Source organism: Cebus imitator, unplaced genomic scaffold, assembly GCF_001604975.1.
Source record: "Cebus imitator isolate Cc_AM_T3 unplaced genomic scaffold, Cebus_imitator-1.0 Scaffold230, whole genome shotgun sequence".
Taxonomy (NCBI): domain Eukaryota; kingdom Metazoa; phylum Chordata; class Mammalia; order Primates; family Cebidae; genus Cebus; species Cebus imitator.
Genome location: NW_016107545.1, coordinates 1002429 through 1018375, shown reverse-complemented (window position 1 = coordinate 1018375; position 15947 = coordinate 1002429). Strand labels below are relative to the sequence as shown.

Genomic DNA, 15947 nt, shown 5'->3' with positions numbered 1-15947 from the left:
GAAAAATGAAATGGCATAGCAGGGGTCACGTGGCGTCGCCTGCTCTGGGCTGCGATTGTTCTGCACGCGTGATGGGCTTCAGGCGTCCCGTCTTCTCGGTAACACTGTCAAGCAGGTTTTATTCTTATCCCCATATTTTAGATGAGGACACTGACAAAGAAAAGGGGCACATTGGGTTTACGATCATGCTGCTAGCTCAGTTCTTAACTCGTAGGAGATGCTCAGTATTTGTTGAGTGAACGGATGAGTGAAGGAAGATTCATTTGAAAAAACTGGAAATGAGACCAGTATGGTGGCTCGTGCCTGTGATCCCAGCACCTTGGGAGGCTGAGGTGGAGGATCCCTTGAAGCCTAGAGTTTGAGACCAACCTGGGCAACATATTGAGACCCACATCTCTACAAAAAATAAAAATACATTAAAAAATTAGCCAGACGTGGTTGATGCACGCCTGTGGTCCCTGCTGCTTGGGAAGCTAAAGTGGGAGGATTGCTTGAGCCTGGGAGTTCGAGGCCACACTGAGCTGTGGATGCACCACCGCACTGCAGCCTGGGCGACAGAGCAAGACCCTGTGGAAGGGAGGGAGGGAGGGAGGGAGGGAGAAAGGGAAGGAGGGAGGGAAGGAAGAGAAGGAGAAGAAGAGAGAGGGAGGGAGGAAAGAAAAGAGAAAAACTGGGAACGCAGTGGGTTTTGCTGGGTAAAGCTCTCAGCAAAGAGAGAAGAAAGAGAAGGAAAGAAGGGAGGGAGGGAGGGATGGAAGGAGAGAGAGAGAAAGAGGAAAAACTGGGAACACAATGGCTGTGCTGTGCAAAGCTCTCAGCAAAGCCCCAGTGCAGGAAACTACAGGACGAGTAAGCACATGTGACGCTGTCCTGATCTGGGCCTTACCTCTGGCAGGGATGTGGACATGGAGGTCACTCTAGACCTGGGGCTTCTGCACCAGGAAGTGTGGATGCCTCTGACTGGCCGACCACCTGGAGCACTGGCTTGGGAAACCTGTGCTTGGGAGGGACCCACACACCCAGCACTTTGCCCTGCAGGGCTTTGAGTGACTGAGATCATAGTGGACTCCTCCAGCAATTCTAATGAACCAAATTTTTCTCAATTCATTACAAATTAAAAATAAAAATCAACCAGGTGCAGTGGCTCACACCTGTAATCCTGGTACTTTGAGAGATGGGTGGATCACAAGGTCAGGAGTTCAAGACCAGCCTGGCCAATACGGTGAAACCCCATTTCTGCTAAAAATACAAAAATTAGCCAGGTGTGGTGGCAGGCACCTGTAATCCCAGCTACTCGGGCGGCTGAGGCAGAGAATTGCTTGAACCTGGGAGGCAGAGGTTGCAGTGAGTGGAGATCACACCACTGCACTCCAGCCTGGGCGACAGAGCGAGACTCCATCTCAAAAAACAAACAAAAAAATAACAGAGGTGCCCGCCATGGTGCCGAGACGCAGGTGTTTATGGAGGCCAGCTGCCTGTGCAGGTGGGGGTCACCCTGCCTGGCTCCCAGAACCCCAGACTCGGCTTGCTCCTGGGCGGCTGTGCCTGGCCCTCACCTGTACCCTTTCGCGCCCTCTGGTGGCAGAGCTTAGAAATGGCCCCTGGCTCCTTGGCCGGAAGGTTCCTGTGTGGCTCTGACTTAGTCCCAAGAGGCTTGGGTTTCTAGTTCACCAGGGCCCCCCTCCACTTCCAGGGGCCCAAGCCCAGGAAAAGCCTCCGGGCCAGTGGCTTCCTCCTCTGGGTCCGTGGTCTCAGTGTGGAGAGAGGAAGAGTCTCTTCTCCGGCTGGCGGGGGCCGACCCAGAGGATACAGGGCCAGGCAGGGCTGGAAGGCCAGGGTGGCCAGGTGGAGACTTTGGTGATCTGAAGATCCAAGGGATGGCCCTTTTCTGACCCCAGCCAATGGCTGCCAGGCAGCAAATCCAGCCTCTTCTTGCCCCAAATCTTAAACTCTTTTTTTTCCTTTTTTCTTTTCTTTTTTTTTGGGGGGAGGGGGTTGGACAGAGTCTCCCTTCTGTTGCCCAGGCTGAAGTGCAGTGGCACGATCTTGGCTCCCTGCAACCTCCGCCTCCTGGGTTCAATCAATTCTCCTGCCTCGGCCTCCTGAGTAGCTGGGACTACAGGCGCTCCCCGTCACGCCTGGCTGATTTTTGTATTTTTAGTAGAGACGGGGCTTCACCATATTGGTCAGGCTGGTCTCTAACTCCTGACCTCATGATCTGCCTGCCTCAGCCTCCTAAAGTGCTGGGATTACAGGCGTGAGCCACTGCGCCCAGCCCCACATCTTCACTTTTCCAAAGAAACTAAGAATCTAAGATTATCTGTGCTGTGTCTCATTTTAAAGAAATGGCATCCCATCCTCTCTCCCTTTCTTCTTCCCCTCACCTCCTCTCTCTTCCCCTCTTCCTCCCTCTCTGTCATTCTTTTAACTGCTGTATGTACAATAAACTGCCCCTGGGCCTACAGTGTGAGAGCGCTTCCCTGGAGAGGGTGCCCCTAGGTCTGAGCTCCGCAGCCCTTGACCAGCTTCTACCGGCACTGGGCCAGGAGTGTGCGCAGCCGTGAGAGAGCACGGTGGGGACGCCCAGCAGGCCCTGCCATCGCCCTGCTGCGGGGGCACCCCAAAGAGGCGTGGTCACCCTCCAAGGAGGCTGGAGCCCTGTGCTCTGCGCAGCTGACGCTGGCTGGCTTCCCTCCTTTTCCGGGTGCTGATTTCATGTTGTTTATTTCGGTTGCCCTAGTTTTGATGCAGTAACGGGGAGGATCTTGTTTCCACTTCTTAACAGGGTGTTGGTTTCACACGTAGCTTGAGGAAAACAGTAGCAGCTGCCTAAACACGTGCCAGATACTGAACTCACAGGAGGCTGCTCCCAAAGAAGTCCCCTCCGTGCGGCCAGCAGCAGACCCTGACAGCTTGTGCTCCCTGACTCTGTGGCTCCCTTCACAGCCTGTGACAGTGCCCCTGGGAGAGGCGAATGCCGGAGCCCTGGTGGGATGTGGAAATGAGCCCGGGCACCCAGGCAGTGGCAGTTGAGCCCCATGGAGTGCTCACTCATGTACTCTGTTAGTATTCATTCATTCATTCTATACTTAGTAAGCACACTCAAGTTCCAGTCACTGATCTGGGCCCTCGGGACGAAGGAGATACAATCTGTCCTTCCTGGGTTGCCCAGTGTAGTATGAAAAGAGAAACACTGAGCAAAAAAAGGAAACAGCGAGAAACAAAGATCATTTTGGAGCTGGCAGGAAGAGCCGTGAGGACAGTGCAGTGGAGGGGGATGGGGACGGACGGGGCGCAGAGGGACGGGGTGACAGCTGCTTCCACCGGGACGGTCAGGAAGTAGGCTCCTGCCAGGGCACATGGTCTTTCTCCAGAGTGCTCATCACCAGCCGACACGGCGGGTCTGTGTTCTGTCTTCTCCCACTGGCATGAAGGCACCATGCTTGCAGGGACGCTGTTTTGTTCACGGCCACCCAGAACGGGGCCTGGCACATAGTAGGTATCCAGCCAGTGTGTTGATCATGGGGGGAGCACCTGCATCATGGAAAGGCCCCATGAGGATTTGGAGAAGAGCATCCAAGAAGAGGCTATGGCCAGCCCCGCACCTCTGAGCTGGCATAAACATGCCGTGCTGGTCTGTGTGGCCCGAGGTGGGGGCATTGGATGAATCCGGGTGGACACAGGCCGGTGAGGGCCCAGCCCTCGCGTGTTAAGAAGCTAGATTTTATTCAAAGAGAAGCTGCTGAATTTTCTGTGTTTTTGTTTTGTTTTGTTTTATTTGTCTGGTTCTGTCACCCATGCTGAAGTGCAACAGTGCAGTCACAGCTCAGTGCAGCATTGAATTCCTGGGATCCAGCACTCCTCCCACCCCATCTCCTGAGTATCTGGGCCACTGGCATGCCCCACCATGCCAAGCTAATTTTTTCATAGAGACGGGGCCTTGCTGTCTTGCCCAGACTGATCTCGAATGCATGGGCTCAAGTGATCCTCCCACTCCAGCCTCGCAAAGCACTGCGATTACAGGTGTGAGCCACTGCACCCAGCAAAGTGTTAGTTTTCTGGGCTGCTGCAATGGAGCACCACAACTTTCTTGGCTTAAAATAATATGAATTGATTACCTTTGAGTTCTGGAGGCCGGAAGCCCGCAGTGGCCTCAATGGGCTGACAGCAAGGTGCTGGCAGGGCTGTGTGCCTCCCACAGCTCCAGGAGTGAACACATTTTCCTGCTTTTGCCAGCTTCTGGAGATGCCCATGTACCTCGGCTTCTGGCCCCTTCCATCTGTGGAGCCGGCAGCCGTGGGTGGGTCCTGCTCACATCACATCCCCTCCGGCCTCCTCCACTGCCTCCTTCCTCCACTCTTTTTTTTGGAGACTGAGTCTCACTCTGTCACCAGCCTGGATTGCAGTGGTACGATCTTGACTCACTGCACTCTCTGCCTCCTGGTTCAAGCGATTCTCCTGCTTCAGCCTCCCAAGTAGCTGGGACTACAGGCATGTGCCACCACATCCGGCGAAGTTTTGTATTTTTAGTAGAGACAGAGTTTCACCATGTTGGCCAGGATGGTCTCTGTCTCTTGATCTCATGATCCTCCCACCACGGCCTCCTAAAGTGCTGGGATTACAGGCATGAGCCACCGCAGCAGGCCCCCCCTCCCCTCTTAAGAACCTCAAGTCACGTGGGGAGCCCCCATCACTCCAGACGATCCTCCTGTCTTCCTGTCAGCTGACTGACCACCAGCCCCAGCCTGCAGCCTGGCCTCTGCCTCCCTGTCCCTGCAACCTCACATAGCACAGACTCCATGGATGAGGATGAGGCCGTCTCTAGGAGAGGGGGCTTTATTCTCTCTACAGGGTTTTTTTAGGTCAGACAGGGACAGAGTCTGATTTCTGATGTGTAAAGATCCCTCTGCGCTGAAAGGGGAAATGGGTAACAGCCTCAAAAGAGCAAAGCTGGGAGCCCAGGGAGAGGCTGTGGTGCCGTCCAGGTGATCTGCACAGGTGGCCTGGGCTGAGTGGTGGCCCAGGAGGGAAGACACAGGGCTGCTGTTTGATGCAGGCAGATACAGGGCTGCTGTTTAAATCAGATCGTCTTCTGGCTTCCCAGGCTTTCCTGTTGAAGCTGTCCTGTGAAGAGCTGTGTGCTGCCCTCTTGGTGCATTTTGTCAGCTTCCAGTGAGTGGAGGCCAATGCCTGAGCTCTACGGTTCTCAAAGTGGGCTCCTGGGCCAGCTGCGTCAGCATCTCCTGAGAACGTTTTTGGAAATGCAGATTCTCAAGGCACTCTAAAGGAGGGGCCCTTGCAATGACACGCTCTCCAAGTGGTGCCCACACAGCATGCCACAGTTTGAGGGCCACTGCGGCAGGGCTGGTGCGGACACTGAGATCCAACTTCACGCTGGCGGCCGGCCAGCAGGATGGCCTTTGAGGAGTGGCTTTGGGAAGGTCAGGAGACCCTTCCTCATTGTTTTTCCAAGAGCTTAGTCAGCATCCTTCACAGGAGCTGAGGACAGACCTCATGTGAGAGGCTCACTGTGGTGGGTAGAAGAAGGAGGCTCTCACTCCCTCCTCTGCACATGTGTGTTAAGTGGGAACATGTATTCCCTTCAGGAAAAGGATCTTCAATATCCATCCGCTTTCCCCGAGGACCCCAGAGCCCAGCAAAAGTTTAAGTTGCCCTGGTCTGTGTGCTGGCCGCGGTGAGGGAGCCAGCCTAGTTAGCGTTCATTGAACACTTTCTGAATATTGGGTTCTGTTTCAATCGTCTTATATAGCTAATGCTCAAACCAGCCTTAGGAGGTAGGGTAGTTGGTACTATTGCCCCCATTCCACAGATAGGAAAACTGGGGCATGAAGGGTGAACCGCCCTGCTCAAGGTCACCCAGAAGCTAAGTGGCAGAAAAAGGATTGAAATTCTGGTAGTCAACCTTCAGAGCCTGTGCATTTTATCCCCACACAGACTCTAGACCAGGGCTCTGGCAAACTAGAACTTGGGCCAAACCCCTGCCATTTGCTTTTATATGGCCTTCAAGCTAAGAATAGTCTTTATGTTTTTTAATGATTCCATTTTAAACGGTTGCGTAAATACTTACATAGCATCCTCAATTTTGCTTCTTGTCATAAAATACTTACTATCCACTAATATCTATGATCTGAATCTTTGATAAAACCTTTGCAGAGCCTCCTTCACCCTCTGCTCTCTCACTGTCTCTGTGTGCTCTCTCTCTCTCTCTCTCTCTCTCTCAGAGATGTGTGCCTGCAACACAGACCCTTTCTCTATGGAGACAGGGAGCTCCGTGCTTTGAGGTACTCTTGTAGGGATTTTAATAAGCCTCTACAGCAGCCCCTGGGGGGAGGTGAGTTGTTACTCTACTTCATTCATTAAGGGAGGCTCAGCTGGGGACGGTGGCTCACGCCTGTAATCTCAGCATGTTAGGAGGCTGAGGCAAGTGGATCACGAGGTTAGGAGTTCGAGACCAGTCTGGCCAACATGGTGAAACGCTGTCTCTACTAAAAATACATAAATTAGCAAGGCGTGGTGGCGCACACCTGTAATCTCAGCTACTCAGGAGGCCGAGGCAGGAGAATCACTTGAACCCGGGAGGCGGAGGTTGCAGGTAGGCGGAAGTTGCAATGAGCCAAGATCATGCCACTGCACTCCAGCCTGGGTGACGACAGAGCGAGACTCCGTCTCAAAAGAAAAAAAGAAAAGGAAAGGCTTGAACTGGTGTAGCCACTTGCCCAGGCAGCTGAGTTAGCAAGTGAGGATTTGCACCTTATCACGCCTGATGCAAAAGCATATTCTTCCTTCTTGACTGCCCACCTGATTTGAAAGAGCTTATATTCCAGTTTCTCAAATACGATTTGAGTGTGAGAGAGCCCGACCCCAGAAAGTCATGAAGGACCATAGTGTGTGGTCCAGGAGAAGGATAGGGAGGAGACACAGGGAGAAGGAAGGGCCAGTGTTGGCCAGGGGTATCAAGGAAGACTTCCTGGAGGAGGTGGGCAGGAAAGACTGGCAAGCAGGTGATATTCAAACGTTCTTATATAAAAGTAGATGATTTCAGGGGTATCCAGGCAGTCTTGGCTTCCCTGGGCCACACTGGAAGAAGAATTGTCTTGCACCACACGTAAAATAACTAACACTAACGACAGCTGATGAGCTGAAAAAACATCTCTTGTTTTCAAAAAGTTTACAAATTTGTGTTGGGCTGCATTCAAAGCCATCCGGGCCACATGTGGCCTGCGGGCCGTGGGTTGCCCAAGCTTGATTTATCTGTTTCTCTTAATAAGAGCTGCATGATGGTCTCTAGCCTGAGGCATAGATGTATCAAGGTGCAAAATCAGTGTCACCAGGAACCTGCAAGTTACAGAAACCTAAAAATAGGTGCTTCAGACAAAGTTGGGACTTTATTTTTCTTGCAAAACAAAAAGTCCTGAGCGATGCGTATCATGGCATGCAACTTGTCCTAAGCGTCCTTGCTTTAAAATAGTGCCTGATGGACCCCATGGGTTCTAGGAAATGACTGTCCACAGTCAGCCTGTAACATTGAACAATATTCCTTTTTTTTTTTTGAAACGGAGTTTCGCTCTTGTTACCCAGGCTGGAGTGCAATGGCGCGATCTCGGCTCACCGCAACCTCCGCCTCCTGGGTTCAGGCAATTCTCCTGCCTCAGCCTCCTGAGTAGCTGGGATTACAGGCATGTGCCACCATGCCCAGCTGATTTTTTGTATTTTTAGTAGAGACGGGGTTTCACCATGTTGACCAGGATGGTCTCGATCTCTTGACCTCGTGATCCACCCGCCTCGGCCTCCCACAGTGCTGGGATTACAGGCGTGAGCCACCGCGCCCGGCCACAATCTTCCTTTTTTGAAATATCCCCCAGTTCCTACCTTGCTCACTTCCAGCCAATCCAGGGCCTTCAAATGTACATGAAGACTGAGCCTCTCCCCACCTTCAGAATTCCCATTTTCATAGGACGCTTGCCAATCAGACGGTGTCTCAGAATCTCCCATTTTATTCTATAAAATGGACTGTCCTTCCTAGAACCCTGGCGTCCTTGCTGAGAGGAAACTGACAGACAGTGGACTTCCCGACCACAGGCCCGTGAATTAACAGCCCATGCTTATTGTGCTGCAGAATCAATTTTGTCTTTAATCGTCCAGTGTTTGGGAGGAATGTGTATTCCAATTTCAGTGTTTGGCGTCTATTAATGTAAATCTATGTGCATCCAACACCTCTTAGCTTCCTTCTGTGACAGGAAGGCATCACTAGATGCTGGGTTGAAGAAGGAAAGGAGTTTTGTGTTTGGCGTTGCAGGCTGGCATGATGCTTTGAGATGCCAAGGGGGACCCAGTGCCTGTTGTTATTCCACTCAGTCAACCTCAGCATGGGCTCCCTGCCTCATGGTCACAAAAAGGCTGCTTCATCTCTATCATCACATCGGCATTGCAATTGGGCCAAAAAGAAAGGGCAAATGGGCAGAGGTACCTGTTAATGGCTCAGCTGTGCTCCTTTTAAGGCACTTTCCTCAAAGCCCCACCCAACGACTTCTTCTTGTAGCTCATGGCCTGGCTGTTGGCACACAGCCATCTTTAAGTGCATGCAAGGCTGAAATACGCACTTCTTTAAAGAGGATGTATTAGTCCATTTTCACACTGCTGATAAAGGCATACCCAAGACAACAAAAGAAAGAGGCTTAATGCACTCATAGTGCCACGTGGCTGGGGAGGCCTCGCAATCATGGCGGAAGGTGAAAGGCACGTCTCACATGGCAGCAGACAAGAGAAGAGAGCTTGCGCAGGGAAACTCCCCTTTTAAACACCGTCTGAGTAGTCAATGCACAGATTCTATTGAACGGGTATCACTTTCAGACCATCATAAAGTGGAAAAATCTATGTTGCAGTATCCTAAGTTGGGGACCAACTGCAATCCCCTTCCCAGACCCCCTTGTAGTGGTGTAATTATGAGCCAGGATGGCAAGAATATATAAACTGATGTTCACTAAGAGAGTTACCTGGGCCAATAAAAAAAAAGGTTAAGTAAATAGACTTACCTAATATGGACATTTTCCCCTTAATTTGTTTCTCCTGAAACTCAGAGGCAATGGCTGGATGGGTAGCAGCTTTGTTGTGGTCATAGGCATGAAGCCCTTTAGTAGAGTTGCTGATATGTGGATGCCATGTCCTTAGTGAGCTCGTGGAGCTGTTGAATAAGCTCTGAGTAGTGCTTCTCTAAAGTTCTGTGGCGGGAACAACTACAAAGAAAACATAATTACTATAAATACTTGTGATTGTTTTTACATAATTGACATTGCTCTACAACTTAGTTTTCACCCAGTAGTGCATCTTGGAGATCTTCCTATGCTAGCACATGTAGTTCTCCTTTCCAGCTGCGTCCCAATAGTAAAAAATTAATAGGTAGTCATAAGTGGGAGTTGAACAATGAGAACACATGGACACAGGGAGGGGAACGTCACACACTGGGGCCTGTGGGGGTTGGGGGGCAACGGGAGAGAGAGAATTACAAAAATTCGCATGCATTAAACAAATACCTAATGCATGTGGGGCTTAAAACCTAGATGATGGGTGGATGGGTGCAGCAAACCACCATGGCACATGTATACCTATGTAACAAACCTGCACGTTCTGCACATGGGTCCCAGAACTAAAGTTAAAAAATAATTAATAGGTAATGTTTTTGAGGACCTACCATGTGCCAGGCATGACTGAGTACTTTTAGTAACTTGTTTAATCTTCAAAATGGTCCCAAGAGGAGCGTGCTGTTAGGAAGCTCCTTCTACAGATGGGCACAGAGGCACAGACCGGCTACGTGAGCACCCGACATCACAGCTAGGAAGTGGCCGGGCTGTGATCGGAGCCTGGGGGGCTGTCCCAGAGCCACCCTCTCCACAGGGCCCTGTCGTTGGTCTCTCTTCTCTTTCTGCCTTCACAGCATTCTCTCCTGGGGTTTGCTATGTTCAGGCACTTTACGGGGGATAGGCACTTATATTACTTCCAATCGGGGGCAAAGCCGCAGTGGACACCTTAGGCACGTCTGCCCGTGCTCAGGAGTGGGAATAACCCCAGGGTGACCAGGGACCATCTTAGGTCAGCGGATGGCACGCGGAGGCGTCAGTGGCTTCCAGTCAGGTGCTCCCACCACACATCAGCAGCTCTGACCAGTGGCTGCTGCTCCCCCCAGCCTCACTGGCCCCTGGGTCGAGCAGCCTTCTAGTAGTTGGGCTCAGGACATCTCTCTGCCACTCCCCGATGGGTAGAGGTGGTTTCTTCCCCTTCCTCCAGCATACTGTGTCTCCACCTGTGCCCAGGGGCCACAGGTTTGCTTAACCTGAAGGCTTCCCATGGGGGAGAGAGAAAGTTCCAGATGGGGCTTCGCCGCGTGTCTTCTAACATATCCCTTCCATCTCCCTTGAGTGCCTTTTTTTGTGGTTTGTGAGTTTGCAAAGGAAGGTGCATCTTTCTGGAACAATTGCAGCCGTCAGGGGCCATCAGCACCCAGCAGCAGCACTGTAGCGAGGCAGGCGGCAGTGAAGCGTCATGAGAAGGGGTCTATATTCCATAGAGAAACTTACAAACCACCGTAAAACAGAGCAAAAGTGGGTCTGCTTTTTGCTCTTACTACAGGTTGGCAATTCGAAATCAGCGTGTTAGCAAGTTGGTACCCATGGAGGTGGCTCACACTCGCCCTTCCCCCTGGGACGTTTCCTCCTCCAAGACATGGGTCCCCGTGCTCCGCCCTCTGCTGCGTCCCAACCTTGCACTCCTGCGGCGTGGAGGCCTCTTGCTTCCCTCCTCACATGGCCAACTTGTGCTTCTACACAGCGATTAGGGTGCACGGCTGCCCTCACCTGTCATACCACACGCCCCTGCGGACTTTTTCCCATCTGAGCCCTTCCCTATTGTAACGGGTCACCTCCCCTCTGCACAGCCTCCCATGAGCTTGATAAACACGGCTTAATTATTCATATGCTTCCTACAGAAGCAAGGCAGCATGGGGCACAGACAAGCCTCTTAGTGCATGTGGATTGAGGGAAGATCGTTCCTTATCCTATCCGTCTGTCGATTGTTTTTCCCCTGATTAACATTAAGACCGAGATGGATGTCTTGCTGGTGCAATATTAAATAAGAACCACGATAAGCTCAGTGGCCTCATCCATCAGACAGGATGCAAAGCATCAGTCAATTAAGAATGACAGGAAGGCATCTCAGGCTGGCCCCGGCCACGAAGGGGAAAAGTACAGGGGCCCCCAGCTTCAGGCGCCGCTGGATTCAGAGGCTCCATCTCCTGATCTTTCTTTCCTCAATGTTAACTGTATGTACTTGCAAGCTGGCTTTCAGCATCTGTAGACTGACCTGAGCATCAGCCAGTGACAGTACAGCAACCTTGTGACTACCAAGCACCGACACTTTCTCTCTATAGGAAAAAGTGGAGCCAGAGTGACACACGAATTTGAAGTAAAGCCTGGGTCCTTTTGTAGATCATAAGGGTGATGGTTGGGTTTTGACGCTCATGTGTGAGACGTGTCTCCCTTAAACCTTGTTCTGATGTTGGCATGTTGACCATCTGACGTGAAAAATAAGAAATGAGTAAATAAAAACATCCATAAAATAAAGCCTATGCTGTGAGACAGGATAGCGCAAGAGTGAGTGCAGGGATCCTGAGTTCAAATTCTGATTTCAGAATTCTTAGCTGTGTGACCTTGGCTGAATTACTTAATCTCTCTGGGTCTCAGTCTCTTTATGTGAAAATTGGGGATAATAAAAAGACTTCATGCCTGAGGTTGCTGAAAGTATAAAGAAGTCTATATATAATATGTAGCACGCCGACCCACAGGGCATTGATGGGTGGTTTCCCTGTTGCCCTCTGCCTGTCTTAATAATCCAGGTGTCACAAGGACAAAAGATGTCACCTTCCACTTAGGGAATTTTTTTCCCCATTGGCTTTTCAGGATTCTCCCTTATAATTCCCTATTCCCTGTTGGAAAGCTCAGTTTAAATGTTCTTTTCACAAGTTAAAGGCTATAAAATGAAAGAGAAAATGGCTTTTATCTTCTGGTGTATTCTTTTCTCTTTTTGTTTACTCAGCCATCAGGAAAGCATTTTCTACTCTCTCCCCTAAGACTTCTCATTGATATAATCATTCTAAATGCCGGTATAAACAAAACAAAACCACAGATGCTAACTGGCAAGCCGATGAAACTCACATGTGGGGGAAAAATGCCGATGACTCAATGGTACATACAAGCTTTTTTACATTATCTGTAATTAGTGGAAGGAAAATATGTGGACTATATTAAAAACAAGCTCTTTATGTTTGAGGAAGAAAACCATCATAAAGAACAGGAATGCTGTTCCTTTTTATTTATATGAATTGAGATAATTGGGACACTCAGGATTAATGTAAGTTTCCATCATAAATAATATCACCATCTGTGATAAATGGATGCCTCTCTCTATTCAGATACAGTGAAACATTCTGAAACCATATGCTATGTGAGCAGCAAATGCAGTTATTTAAATGCTGCTGTAAATGCTTATATTATGCAACTCTAAATCCCTCCCGATTTTTCTTTTCTTTTTGGTTTTCATTTCCAAACTGTTTGGGAGGCATAGTAAAAACCATGTTTACATTTTGAATCAAAAAGGTAAACCTGGTCTATGTTCAGATTGTAAAATGCGCGGAAGAAGACACTAAGAAAGTCCCGTGCACGAAACACGACTTGGAAAGGCTTGCTCTCTGTTGGGGGCCCGCACTCCATGGCCCATGGGTCAAACCCAGCCCACCACCAGTTTTTGTGTGGTGGCCTGAAAACTCATAATTTTTTTACTTTTTTACATCTTTAGATAGTTGGAAAAAATATTCTAATAGAGTAGTAGTGTTTCTGACATGTGAAATTAAAATTCTGTTGTTTGAATGTAAAGTTTTAGGGCTGGGCATGGTGGCAGATGCCTATAATCCCAGCTACTCGGGAGGCTGAGGCAGGAGAATCACTTGAACCCGGGAGGCGGAGGTTGCGGGGAGCCGAGATCACGCCATTGCACTCCAGCCTGGGCAACAAGAGTGAAACTCCATCTCAAAAAAAAAAAAAAAAAAAAAGTAAAGTTTTTGTGGAGCACTGACAGAGTCATTGGTTGGCGTTTGTCCCCAGCTGTGGTCACAGGAGGGTTGAGCAGTTGCAACAGACACCATTTGGCCCCTGAAGCCTGAAATGCCTACTGTCTGGGCCTTCGCAGAAGAAAGTGTGCTGACTCCTTCTTTATGTGACTTGTGAAGCAGAGTTACCACAGTTTGGACAAAGCAAGATGGATCCTATTAAGAAGCTTTTGGCTGAAAGTAAGAGAACGCCCCTGTCCACTCCACCGGCTCACATGGCCAGAAGGGCAGCGGCGGGGGAGATCTCGGCGAGCTTGTCCCAGGCCCCTCACTGGGCCAGCCCTGGCATGAAAGCATGGCCCCTTCCCTCACTGTGCCCACCCGTGGCTGGCCTTGTCTCGGGCACTTCATGCGTAGATTCCAGATGGCTGACAGTATTATGGGGAGACTTACTCCCTCACTGGCCCCTGGTGTGAAAGGCATTTGCTTCTCTGCTTAAGAGTGAGGGACCCTCTTTCCCAGAAGTCCTAAAACACTTCTCATGGTTCCTTGGCCCAGTTCGGCCTGGGGCAGGGCTCTCCCAGTGCAGCACAGTGAGCCTTGGGGCTGGATACTTCTGTGCGTGTGGCGGAGGGGGGCTGTTCCTTGCAGTGTAGGGTGTTAAGCAGTATCCCTGGCCTCTGTCTGCCTACTAGATGCTAACAGGATACCCCCAAACCCCATTCTTTTTTTTGGGTCGGGGGACAGAGTCTCACTCTCTTGCCCAGGCTGGAGTGCAGTGGCGCAGTCTCGGCTCATTGCACCCTTCACTTCCCAGGTTCAAGTGATTCACTTTACTCAGCCTCCTGAGTAGCTGAAATTACAGGCACACACCACCATACCTGTCTAATTTTTGCATATTTTGTAGAGACGGGGCTTCACCATGTTGACCAAGCTGGTCTCGAACTCCCGACCTCAAGGGAACTACCTGCTTCAGCCTCCCAAACTACTGGGATTACCGGCTTGAGCCACGGTGCCCAGCTCCCTCCCAGTAACCCCCAGTGCCATTCTTGACAATGGAAAAAGTCTCCAGACATCGTCAAATGCCCCCTTGGGAGCAAAACTGCCTCTGTTTGAGAACCACACGTTTAGGTCTGTGTGTAACTGAACCAGGTACTGGGAACGGCTGGGAACTGCCCTGTTGGATTTAGACCAGGGGTTGGCAAACTGCAGAACAGGTCAAAGCTCGCCCGTCACCTGTTTTGGTATAGCCTGCAAGCTAAGTATGTTATTTACATTTTAATGATTATATAAGCACCTATATAACATTGATTTTTGTCTCCTAGCCTGCAGAAACCTAAGATATTCATTATATGGTCCTTTAAGAAAAAGTTTGTCAACCCCTAGGTTAGATTAACCCCAGTCATTCTCAGTCCTCACCTTTATGAGCCATGAAATGAAATCCATGATTCGGTAATGTACATATAGACATAATTAAAAACAAATCAGCATAGGGCTCTCTCATAGGGAAGAAAAATAATTCAAAGTAAAGTAACACCTTAACAAGTATATCTAGAAGTCCGAATGAAGTGGTCAGATACTTGCTCCTGTATTTGGTCACTATGGGTGTGTCAGCCACAGATGAAGACTGGTGTACCTGTGTTGCTGCAAATTGGATTTCATATGCAGATTGGGCATTGTGGATGTCATTTTCAAAAAGGATCAACAACTTTTTCTTTTTTTTTAATAGAGACAGAGTCTCACTCTGTCACCCAGGCTGAAGTGCAGTGGGCTCACCGCAACCTCTGCCTCCCGGGCTCAAGCAAATGTCCTGCCTCACCCTCCCAAGTAGCTGGGACTACTGGTGTATGGCGCCATGCCCAGCTAATTTCTTTGGTATTTCAGTAGAGGTGGGGTTTCACCGTGTTGCCCAGGCTGGCCTCGAAGCTCAGGCAATCCGCCTGCCTCAGCCTCCCAAAGTGCTAGGATTATGGGTATGAGCCACCGTGCCTGGCTGATCAACCACTTTTTAGATAAGTTTCATCATCCGATCTCCACCCCAGTAGTTGCAATTCTGGAACGCACAGTATGTGAAATCGTTGCCCTTCTCCCAATTTTCTAGTGGATGTTTAAGATCGTCTTTCTGCCTGGATCACTGTAAGTGGGTTCCTGGCCTCTGAGTGTGCAGTGGGACAAACTCATGCAGAATCTGGGCAATTCTTCATTGCTGTCAAACTGTCTCATGCTGTACAGAAAACCTAGCAGAACTGGCTGCTCTCTAAATGCCAGTGGTGTTCCTCCCTCCACCCATTGTGATAATCAAACATGCCACCCTCCCCAAAGACGTTTACATCCCTACTGCCAAAGGCTGCAAATACATAACTTTGCAGAGGGAAAGGAACTTTGCAGATGGGATTAAGGTAAGGCTCTTGAGATGGGGGAGTCATCCTGGATCATCCAGGTGGCCCTGATGTCATCACATGGGTCCCTGTAGAGGGAGACTGGAAGTCAGGGGGGAGAGAAGCTGCCTAGGTTTTTACTGGAGAGAAAGAGACTACACACTGAGGAATGCAGGTGACCCCCAGAAAATGGGAAAGGAAACAGACTCTTTCCTGAAGGCTCAGAAGGAACACAGCCCTACTGACACTTCAGGGTTTTTTTGTTTTTGTTTTAAGTTCTAAGTTGAGGGGTACATGTGCAGGTTTGTTACCACAGGTAACCATGAGTCATGCTGGTTTGTCACACAGAGTATTTAATCACCCAGGTATTAGGCCCAATATCCATTAGTTATTTTTCTGATCCTCTCCCTCCTCCCCCACTCTTCACAGTCTGGCCTCAGTGTGTGTTGTTCCCC

The 15947-nt window shown here is 50.0% G+C and overlaps 1 protein-coding gene and 1 non-coding gene across 2 annotated transcripts in view; both read left to right on the top strand.

Annotated features, from left to right (window-relative positions):
- Positions 1–15947, top strand: part of TMEM132C (transmembrane protein 132C) — a 432621-nt gene that overhangs the window by 126730 nt on the left and 289944 nt on the right. The window lies entirely within an intron of this gene.
- LOC119466805 lies at positions 11487–11590 on the top strand. The gene has a single exon (XR_005195287.1). It is a non-coding gene; the product is annotated as a small nucleolar RNA U13 (small nucleolar RNA).